Raw genomic sequence first — 9,547 nt, 5'->3', positions numbered from 1 at the left:
CCTTTGCCGCTGAAATGAGCTTGCGCTCTTCTGGCAAAGTGAGAGCCTCAAAAATTGTAAAAGATATGACAGCAACATCACCAATGCGACCTTCGAAATATCAAGAAGCTTACATAAGATGTTGTAGTCCACCAACGAAGCACCTCTAAAGACTTCAACAATCTGGAGAAAGTGCTGACTACGGAGATAGTCGATACATCTAGACTCAGCTTCGGCTTTTCCGACCTTCACGCACGCATTAGGTTCTTTGAGTGTTTGCTCCATCTTGCATATAAACTTCCCCTTGAGAAATGGCAACCACGGGGCATCGAACAGAAGAATGTTGTCTCAAACACAAAGAAAACCATTCAAGACAGATTTAAAAAAGATATGGGATTGCTAGTAGACAAGCCAAAACCAGGCTTCGGCAATAAAAATGATGGGAATACATCAAGGTGATTTTTTGAGAATCCGGCATTATCTGCAAGCATCACTGCACTGGTGTTGACATTGAAATCATCAGAAGATTCAATGTAATTTTGCAAGTGATCTCTTGTGGCCATGAAATAGATGTGGAAAAGTTTCGCGCGTATGCGTTCGAGACAACCCAGCTCTTTGTACGGAAATACTCATGGTACGTCATGCCTCCAACAATTCATAAAATCCTAATCCATGGTCCAGAAATTATCCGTCACGCTATAGTTCCTATTGGTCAACTAAGTGAGGAAGCCCAAGAGGCTAGAAACAAGGAATTTAAAAAGTACAGAGAAGATTTCTACCGGAAGGTGTCCCGAACAAAAACAAATGAAGATGTCCTCAACGTGCTGTTGATATCCTCGGATCCGATTATTTTTTCTCTCAGGAAGATGCCGAAGAAAAAAGCCACGCAATTTGACAAGGAGGACCTGGACATGCTTCGGACACCGGATGTTCGTTCTGCAGTACACGACAGCAGCGACGAGGCTGAAAGTCCCGATGTTAGCTTTTTGTAATTACGTCCTAATTTTCTGCTTTGTGATTTGAAATCGCACTTTTCGTTGATAGAATAGCTTTACAAAAACCAAAAACTACTTTTCTTATTATGTAAATGACATTGAGACAATAAAATCTTTTTTGCCAAGAATGAGTGGGTTTGGCCCCACTGTGCGCCGTTTAGAATCGTCTCAGATTAAGCTCCATCTCTTGGGTTCCCTCTGGTGGCCGCCCTCTGCACTACGTCATAGATGTCTATGCACGCAGGACCGAAGTCCATACATGTGTAGAGGTGCACTCAGATGAGTGACTGGTTGGCCGGGGTCCGACGGTATGGGCGCCGTCTTTAAATCACAAAGTGATTTATTACGCATATCATATTTATTTTGATGTACCGAAGTACATATGATATTTCCATGCAGATATTCTGCTTCATCAGATGATGACAGAGAGATGGAACGGAGAAAACTCTCTCCGGCGCCGGGATTTGAACCCGGGTTTTCAGCTCTCCGTGCTGATGCTTTAACCACTAAGCCACACCGGATACAATCTCGACGCCGTTTAGAATCGTCTCAGATTAAGCTCCATCTCTTGGGTTCCCTCTGGTGGCCGCCCTCTGCACTACGTCATAGATGTCTATGCACGCAGGACCGAAGTCCATACATGTGTAGAGGTGCACTCAGATGAGTGACTGGTTGGCCGGGGTCCGACGGTATGGGCGCCGTCTGAGTCGATTCTAAACGGCGTCGAGATTGTATCCGGTGTGGCTTAGTGGTTAAAGCATCAGCACGGAGAGCTGAAAACCCGGGTTCAAATTCCGGCGCCGGAGAGAGTTTTTCTCCGTTCCATCTCTCTGTCATTATCTGATGAAGCAGAATATCTGCATGGAAATATCATATGTACTTCGGTACATCAAAATAAATACTATTACATTAAATTCACAGTGGTAATAGATGAAGTCAATGCGAACAAGTTTTGTCAAATAAGTTTTTTGATACGTCCAATAGCTTTGAGTCTGGCTGGGTGGAAGAGAAGGCCTACTGGCCTTAGTTCTGTCAGATTGAATAAATAAATTATTATTATTATTATTATTATTATTATTATTATTATTATTATTATTATTATTATTATTATTATTATTATTATAGCTTTGAGAATACTAAATGTAACATGTTTCAACGCTGTAACAGAAGTTTGTTTTATTTAGATTAAGTTGTTTTAATACAAAAAAAATAATAATATGTACCGTGTGAATAATAAAACGAAAAGTTTTGCATAGCAATTTAATCAAATTTATATAATATTTGCGTTATGCAGTGTATAGATTTTGTCTCCTCTCGCTCGCATTTAGCCTATGTGCAGCTGCTCTGTGCACTATTGCGTCCGCTCTATACCCGCGAATGGGGGGAAATATAATGTGTGTACTATTAATGGCATCTTATCCACATAGGTATTACTCGGCCGAGGGCAGTGGAGTCCTGCAGCCCGGGGCGCACTTGTACTGCTGCTCCGTTCGTGTAGCGTCAACGCTATAGTTCACATTAAGCCCGCAGCTTCACTCGCCTCTGTCGAGTAATACACTATAGAACTTAGGACTTGTGTGCAAAATTTGATAACTAAAGCTTTCAAAGTTTGTGAGAAAACAGTGCAAACGTTTCTAAAAATGTTACATAAAATGTAATTAAAAATTGAAGACTGGACATAAAAAAGTCTTAAATGCCAATATCGCTGACTTTAAAAAAAAAGAGTAAGTCCCTGGCTCAATCCACTAAAAAAAATATAAGTTCCAATGTAATTTTTATTTAGACCCTAGCTTCTCTCATAGACGTGCAAAACGTATATTACCTTATTAGCTGTACAAGAAAGCTCTGTTTTCTACTGTTTGTCTCCTTGGCACCTTCTTATGTCCAGACTTCAATGTTTCATCTCGCGTTTCAATGGACTTGCGATCTATTAAGAAAATGTTAGAGCCTGAAATATAAACCAGTATATTTTTAATTCACAGTAAAGCTGCATTTTTTGGGAGGCTAAAATCCTGAAATGTGATTTTTGGTCATTTACACTACCCAGCTTCCTTAATGTAAATGCCGCCATTGTGGTCTAAGGGTAGCGAGAGACATACTCTTAGGCTGCGATCAGACATAGTTTCGAATACCTCTTGAGTTTTTTCCGAGTTGTTTTCCCAAATATAAGCGAATGCCAGGTAATCCCATGGCGAATTCTCGTACTCGTATCTCGAAAAATACAGAGAGTTCCTATGCAGACCGGCCCCACTTCAACCTCTACCTAACAAAATCTGTTGTCGGACAGAGAGTGGTCATACGGACAGGTTCGTGTACGCTTCCCTACGCAGACCAGTTCCACTCCACCCTTTACTGCTTACAAGCAAACATTCTCATGGGGGCAGATTAAGAAAGTTGTTTTTTTTCTTCTACCATGTTAATAATGTTGGAACAAGTGTTTATACAAATTTTGGCCCCTCGAGCGCAATTACGAAGGCTGTCCAGAAAGAAGACCTAAGCTTCCCAGGGGCCGTTTACAGAAAGAAAATACAATTTCATTGAAAGATTTATTGAAACAGATACAGCAATTGTTGAGATATTTTTCAACATATTCCCCACCGGAATTGAGACATTTGTCATACCATGGGATCAACTTTTGTATCCCAGTGTCTTAGAAGTCTGGAACTAGTGTGTGAGATCCGTCTGCACACCTCTGTTTATCCCATCGCATGACAAATGTTTCAATTCCGGTGGAATTTATGTTGAAAAGTAGCTAAAAATTGCTGTATCTGTTCCAATAAATCTTTCTATGAAATTGTGTTTTCTTTCTGTAAACGGACCCAAGGAATCTTGCTTTCTGGACATCGCTCGTAACTGCGCTCGAATGGCCAAAATTTGTATAAGCATTTCTTTTAACATTATTAACATGGTGGAAGAAAAACAATTAATTTTTTTATCTGCCCCCATGAATATGTATGTTTGCTTGTTAGCTTCCTCGGGACAGGCACGCCCCATCACCGTCATTAAGCCGACTAAACATTACTACCTGGGACCGGTCTGTATAGGAACTCTGTACAATTTCGCTATGAATTTTTTTTTCAAGGTTAGATAACCTCACAGCTGACAAGGCATCGTTCAATAATCAGTTTAAAATAGGAACTCCAAAAAATCGAACAACGATGTTTTTTCACGAGAAGACGTCATGACAGCTGAAATGCAATCGGAAGTTATTTTGTTGGTAAGTTAAATCTTTCTGTCTTATCTTCATGCTTGGTTAATGTAACCCGTAGCGTTTTGGAGACTCTGAGAAAGATGAGGGTGATTTATTCGATGTCCCGGTTTTACTATTATTCTCTTGCGCCATACGATGCAACAAATATAAAAAAGAAGGAAAGTTAAGGAAGTGAAGCAATGCAGGAATTCGATTAATGTTGGGTTGGGTGTAGAACTGTCGTGTGAACACGCTGAGTTCCCAAGTGCCTTCAAATTTGACCAAGTAGCTAATTAAATACAGTTGCAATCCAGAGTTTCAGAGGAAGAGTGACTTAACCGCATCTGAACCGAGGAGAGTTAACTTCCAGTAGAATCAGAATTACTGCATAATATATTTTATTGTAGAGATACGAACAGTAAGTTCCATTAAGTAATCAATACTGCCAATATTTCACTTTTGAGATATAAATAATAATTTACATTACGTTTATCACTAATTTAGTTATTTAATAATTACTGAACCTAAATGTTAACTTTCAATTAAATTAACTCTGTTGTCATTATTTGAGACAGAAGTTGTAATTCTCATCCATCGCTACTGTCAGTATTTCGATTTTAAAATATAATATAAGTAACTACTGCCATTTAAATCGTCAATATTTCTTTGTCAATATACAGTACATAATAACCGTCATAATCGCTACTACTGTCAATATTTCATTGTTAAGATATAAGTAATAACTATCATTAGAATCGTCACTACTGTCAATAAATCTTTGTTATTTAAACCAACACACATATGAGGAATTGCTGGACAGTACTCTAATGGAATTCCTGTATGATTTGCCACTGAACAAACGGAAAAGAATGTGATTTCAACAAGATGGGGCTACGACACATTATGCTCCAACAGCTCGCCAGAAACTAAATGAGATGTTAGATGTGCACTGGATTGGACGAAGTACACCTCAGTCGTGGCCTCCACGGTCACCAGATCTCATACTCCTTGATTTATTTCTATGGGATTTTTGAAACAACATGTTTTTCATACAGAGCCTACATCTATAGTTGACTTGAAACAAAGGATCACCTATGTTATCCAGCACATCCCACCTGCAACACTTTTAAGCGTGACACAAGAATGTCAGGATCGATTGGAGCACTGTCATCAAGGAAATGGAGCACATTTTGAATGTTTGAGGTAGTGAACATACTGTATACAATTGTATTTCCAATTAGAGTAATGTTCCCCATTTGTCAATTGATTTGAGTCACACGGTATAATATAAACATTGCTAAACTGAAGTATACTGTACTTGTTTAGGAGTAAGGAACCTGTTTAGAGTGACCTTGTAGTGCGCGTTACTTGTTTATGTGAAGGATACGTGACGTAATGTATATTCCGTGCACACTTATATTCATTCCAGTGTTATTGGACTGAGAAAACAGTCTTTAGTAATAACTATAAAAACAGTCGTCGCTATTGTGAATACAGTATTTCAATCTTGAGATATAACTTCCATCAGAATCATGATTGTTGATTTCATTATTGGAACGTAAGTAATAACAATAACTTCCATTAGAATAATAATTTCTTTCAGCTGAGGGAGCCAACTTGCAACATTTTCCCTCGCGGTACATTTCTGTCTTTCATATAAACAAGACGTTAAAGCAGTCGTAGAAGTTACTTGTACGGCTTAGCTCACTCTCTCATTCAACTAAATTGTCAGCCGAGTGGAACTGGAAAATGAAGCAAGGAGCGATGTGTGGGTGTAACCGCGTTATGTAACGTAGTTCCGCCGCCGACACGAATGTATCAGACGGTTTATTTCCGAGGAAAGAAAGACAATGGTTGTATTTCCTGGTCCAGTTCCCTCAACGTCGTTGCATAACTGTGGGGTCGTCACGTATAAGATTGTGTCGGTACGTGGAGACTACAAACTGCATATTACATGGGACTTCGTGTGCATGGGATTAGTGTTGTCATATACTTCTACCGAATTTGGCAAGGTTTCTTAATGCTGCCCCCAATTTGCGAAATTGCATGCAGCCTTTTTATATGAGTAACAGTAATTTAAAAGCGGGTGTAGCTAACTAGCTAACATGCATGTAATTGAAGGGCTCCCTACAAAAACGAGGTAGCACTATTTGTACAAAGTTGTGGGGGGGGGGAAACATTATAAAAATTGACATTTAATTGAGCTTCTTTCTTTTTTCAAAGTATGTTCTAGGTACCTAGGGGTTTCATTTCATCATTCACTCATTTATTACAATCACAATTTAGGGGGCTAAAATATGAACAAATAATGGAGCTACCCAATTTTTGCAATAAAATTTGATATAATTAGCCACATATTACACTGAACACACATTTACTGTGCCTGTGCGAATATCATAAACTACAACATGATACATACATACATACATACATACAGGGTGGTTCACGAGGATTTACCGCCACTTACGGAGCTTATTTCCGAAGACATTCTGAGCAAGAAATGTCATATAAACATTTATCCTAATCGTAATATTTTCAAAGTTACATTAATTTGAAGTTGTTAGTAAAATATATTTTTCTTTAGTTTTACGGGTAAAAATATATTACAAATAGAGAATGAACCATTCAGAAGTATCACTTGTTTAATTGGCTAGTGTTCTGACGCTAAAAATGTGTTGTTAATTGCTTTATACAGATTTTATTTGTCAATTTTTAACTAAAAATGACATCATTCTTACGCACTTATTACAAAAGTTGTTACAAATCAAATGACTTTAGGAACTTGATTCTTTACAGTTTAATTATGCATCCTAATGTACAGTCTTAAAGAACTTAGAAGAGTGGCGTGATTTGTAGCAATTGTTGTGATACGTGCGTAAGAAAATGTAATTTTGTAGTTAAAAATCGAAAAAAAAAAATTCTATACAAATCAACTATGGAATTCACAACACATTTCTAGCTTCAGAATATTAGGTAATTAAAGAAATGATTGATGCTCTTGAATAGTTCATTCTTTTTGTAATATTCTTTTACCCTTAAAACTCAAGAATAATGGTATTTTACAAACAACTTAACCCTTAAGTACTCGCCTGGTAGAAAGTTACATGAACACTCGCGTCGGGTCAACTTGACCCATTGACACAAGCTAAGATGTGGACGTGGATTCATGGCAAAATTACGGGGTAAATAAAATGTTTAAACTGAAGTAAATGAAATATTTGTATTCTGAATTGTACATTATTTATATTGAACATAATCAAATACAATGAAATTCATAAATCTCTACTTTAAAAAAGTGAAAACTATCTAAATACAATGAAATTTGTAAATCTCAACTAAAGAAAAGTGAAAACATGACTTTGAAACCTTATAACCATACTGTTTCTTTACGAGATGTGATTGAAAAATTTTAAGGTTAGGTTCATAATAATGGTACCTAAAGACTACTGCAGTTCTCTTCTGGAGGAATACACAAACTCGTACTATTATCCTAGATTTGAAAACATTCTTGAAAAATGTTGACTGGGTTTGTAATAAAAAATCACTGTACCTAAAGGCTACTGCAGTGAATGCCCTTCAAAGGGGTTCATTCTAAATTGTTACATTGATTCCTAAGATGTCACCGCAAACCAATAAGCGTTGCTGGCTTCAGTCTTAAAACTTTTCAGACATTGTAAAACAAAACAGTGCTTCATTTCTTGGCTTATTCTCCACATATTGTGCAAGCAACAACTTTGCAGTGAATTTTGCATACGTGTCCCAAACGAGCAGCACACTGTGTTGAATGTTTATTATCATTTGTGCTAGGGCAGATACGATATCTCTTCCTTTTCTGAGATGCTGGTCCAATTCTGGTTTCTTGATTTTGTTGTTCTTTCGGTGGCACTTCAACGCCTCTCTCCGTTAGGAATATTTTTATTCTTGCCCTGAGACTGCGTGATACATAAGGATTACTCAATCTCCTGACAACGTTTTCCATAAGAAATTCTTTAGCCAGGTTCTTCAGAAATATTCTTCTTTGTATCTTCTCTCTGGTATTCATCTTATAATAAACAACATATGAGTTGAGTGCTGAAACATTTATGAAATGGAAGAACACTGCCAGTGGCCACCTTCTTGTTTTACGTCCAACACTATAGTTGCTACACAATTGGTCGCATGAATCAACTTCACCCTTGGTACAGTTATAAAACGTCACAATTTCTGGCTTTTTGGAGGAACCTGTGTCTTCATCTATGATATCGTCAAGCTCAGAAAGTTCCCCCACAGATTCACAATCGTCATTATCATTAGTGCATTACTGAGAATCGTATTCAACTCCCTTGCAATTTCGTCTGTTACTAGTAATTCCCTCGACTTCGACTTCTCTGCAATTTCTTCGTCTGTTACTACTCTCTTTGACATTCTTTGAAAATAATAATAAAAAGAGCTGCATATACAGTTGAAATGAACGTGAAAAATGTGAAGAATATAAAGCTTACATCAAATAATACTTACGCATAAATAAAAAATCTCCTCAGTTATTCACAAAATCTTCCTGTCTTTTAGAAGAACGCACACACTCGCGTCGGGTCAAATCACATATAAACAGCTGTTGGGGCTAAATGATAAACTCAACAATGACTACAGCCAGACCGTTTCAAAGATTTCAACAATAGAAGAAATTACACACTACCGGCACTCTTCATATTACCTTCCAGCAAAGAAAACAGAGGAAAGAAAAAACACTCGGGTCATGTAGACCCAACGCGAGTACTTAAAATTAGTGAAATTCTGAAAATATTGAGATTAGGACAAATGTTTATATGATACTTTTTTGCTCAGAATGTCTTCGGAAATAAGCTCCGTAAGGGACGGTAAATCCTCGTGAATCACCCTAATATATTAGTATATTTTTCGAGAAAAAATTGTTTCATATTAAACATTTCATAGTGTGTTTTGGGGAAGCCATTGATTTATTTCCCAGCGTGCCGAGTCAGTTTAAGAGAGTAGTGTATTATGATAATACTAATAAATTATTGAAAAATATTGCTTTTGTCCTTTAAATATGCAGAAGTTTGATGCGAACAAATATAAAATTTTAAAATTCCTTTGCAGAAAGAAAAGTTACATTTGTTCGGATGAAATTTCTGCACATTTGAAGGACAAAACTAAAATTCTTTCAATCACGTATTATCATAATACACTGCTCTCTTAAATTGACTGAGCATATTGGCAATTAAATCAATGATTTTTCCAAAACACGCCATGAAATGATTTATATAATACTATTTTTATCTCGAAAAGGAAGCAAAAAGGAGCAAAATTGTATTAAACGTTTGTGTTTGAAATATTTCAAAGAATAGCTCCTTGAAATTACTGCCATTACGTACTGTTCATTTTG

General features: G+C 37.1%; 1 non-coding gene across 1 annotated transcript; it reads right to left on the bottom strand.

Annotated features, from left to right (window-relative positions):
• Positions 1-1,423: 1,423 nt before the first annotated feature.
• On the bottom strand, positions 1,424-1,495 carry TRNAS-GGA (transfer RNA serine (anticodon GGA)). The gene has a single exon. It is a non-coding gene; the product is annotated as a tRNA-Ser (tRNA).
• Between the last annotated feature and the right edge of the window lie 8,052 nt (positions 1,496-9,547).

Source organism: Periplaneta americana, chromosome 17, assembly GCF_040183065.1.
Source record: "Periplaneta americana isolate PAMFEO1 chromosome 17, P.americana_PAMFEO1_priV1, whole genome shotgun sequence".
NCBI classification, from domain to species: domain Eukaryota; kingdom Metazoa; phylum Arthropoda; class Insecta; order Blattodea; family Blattidae; genus Periplaneta; species Periplaneta americana.
The sequence above is the reverse complement of the archived record's forward strand: the minus strand, read 5'-3'. Positions and strand labels throughout refer to the sequence as shown.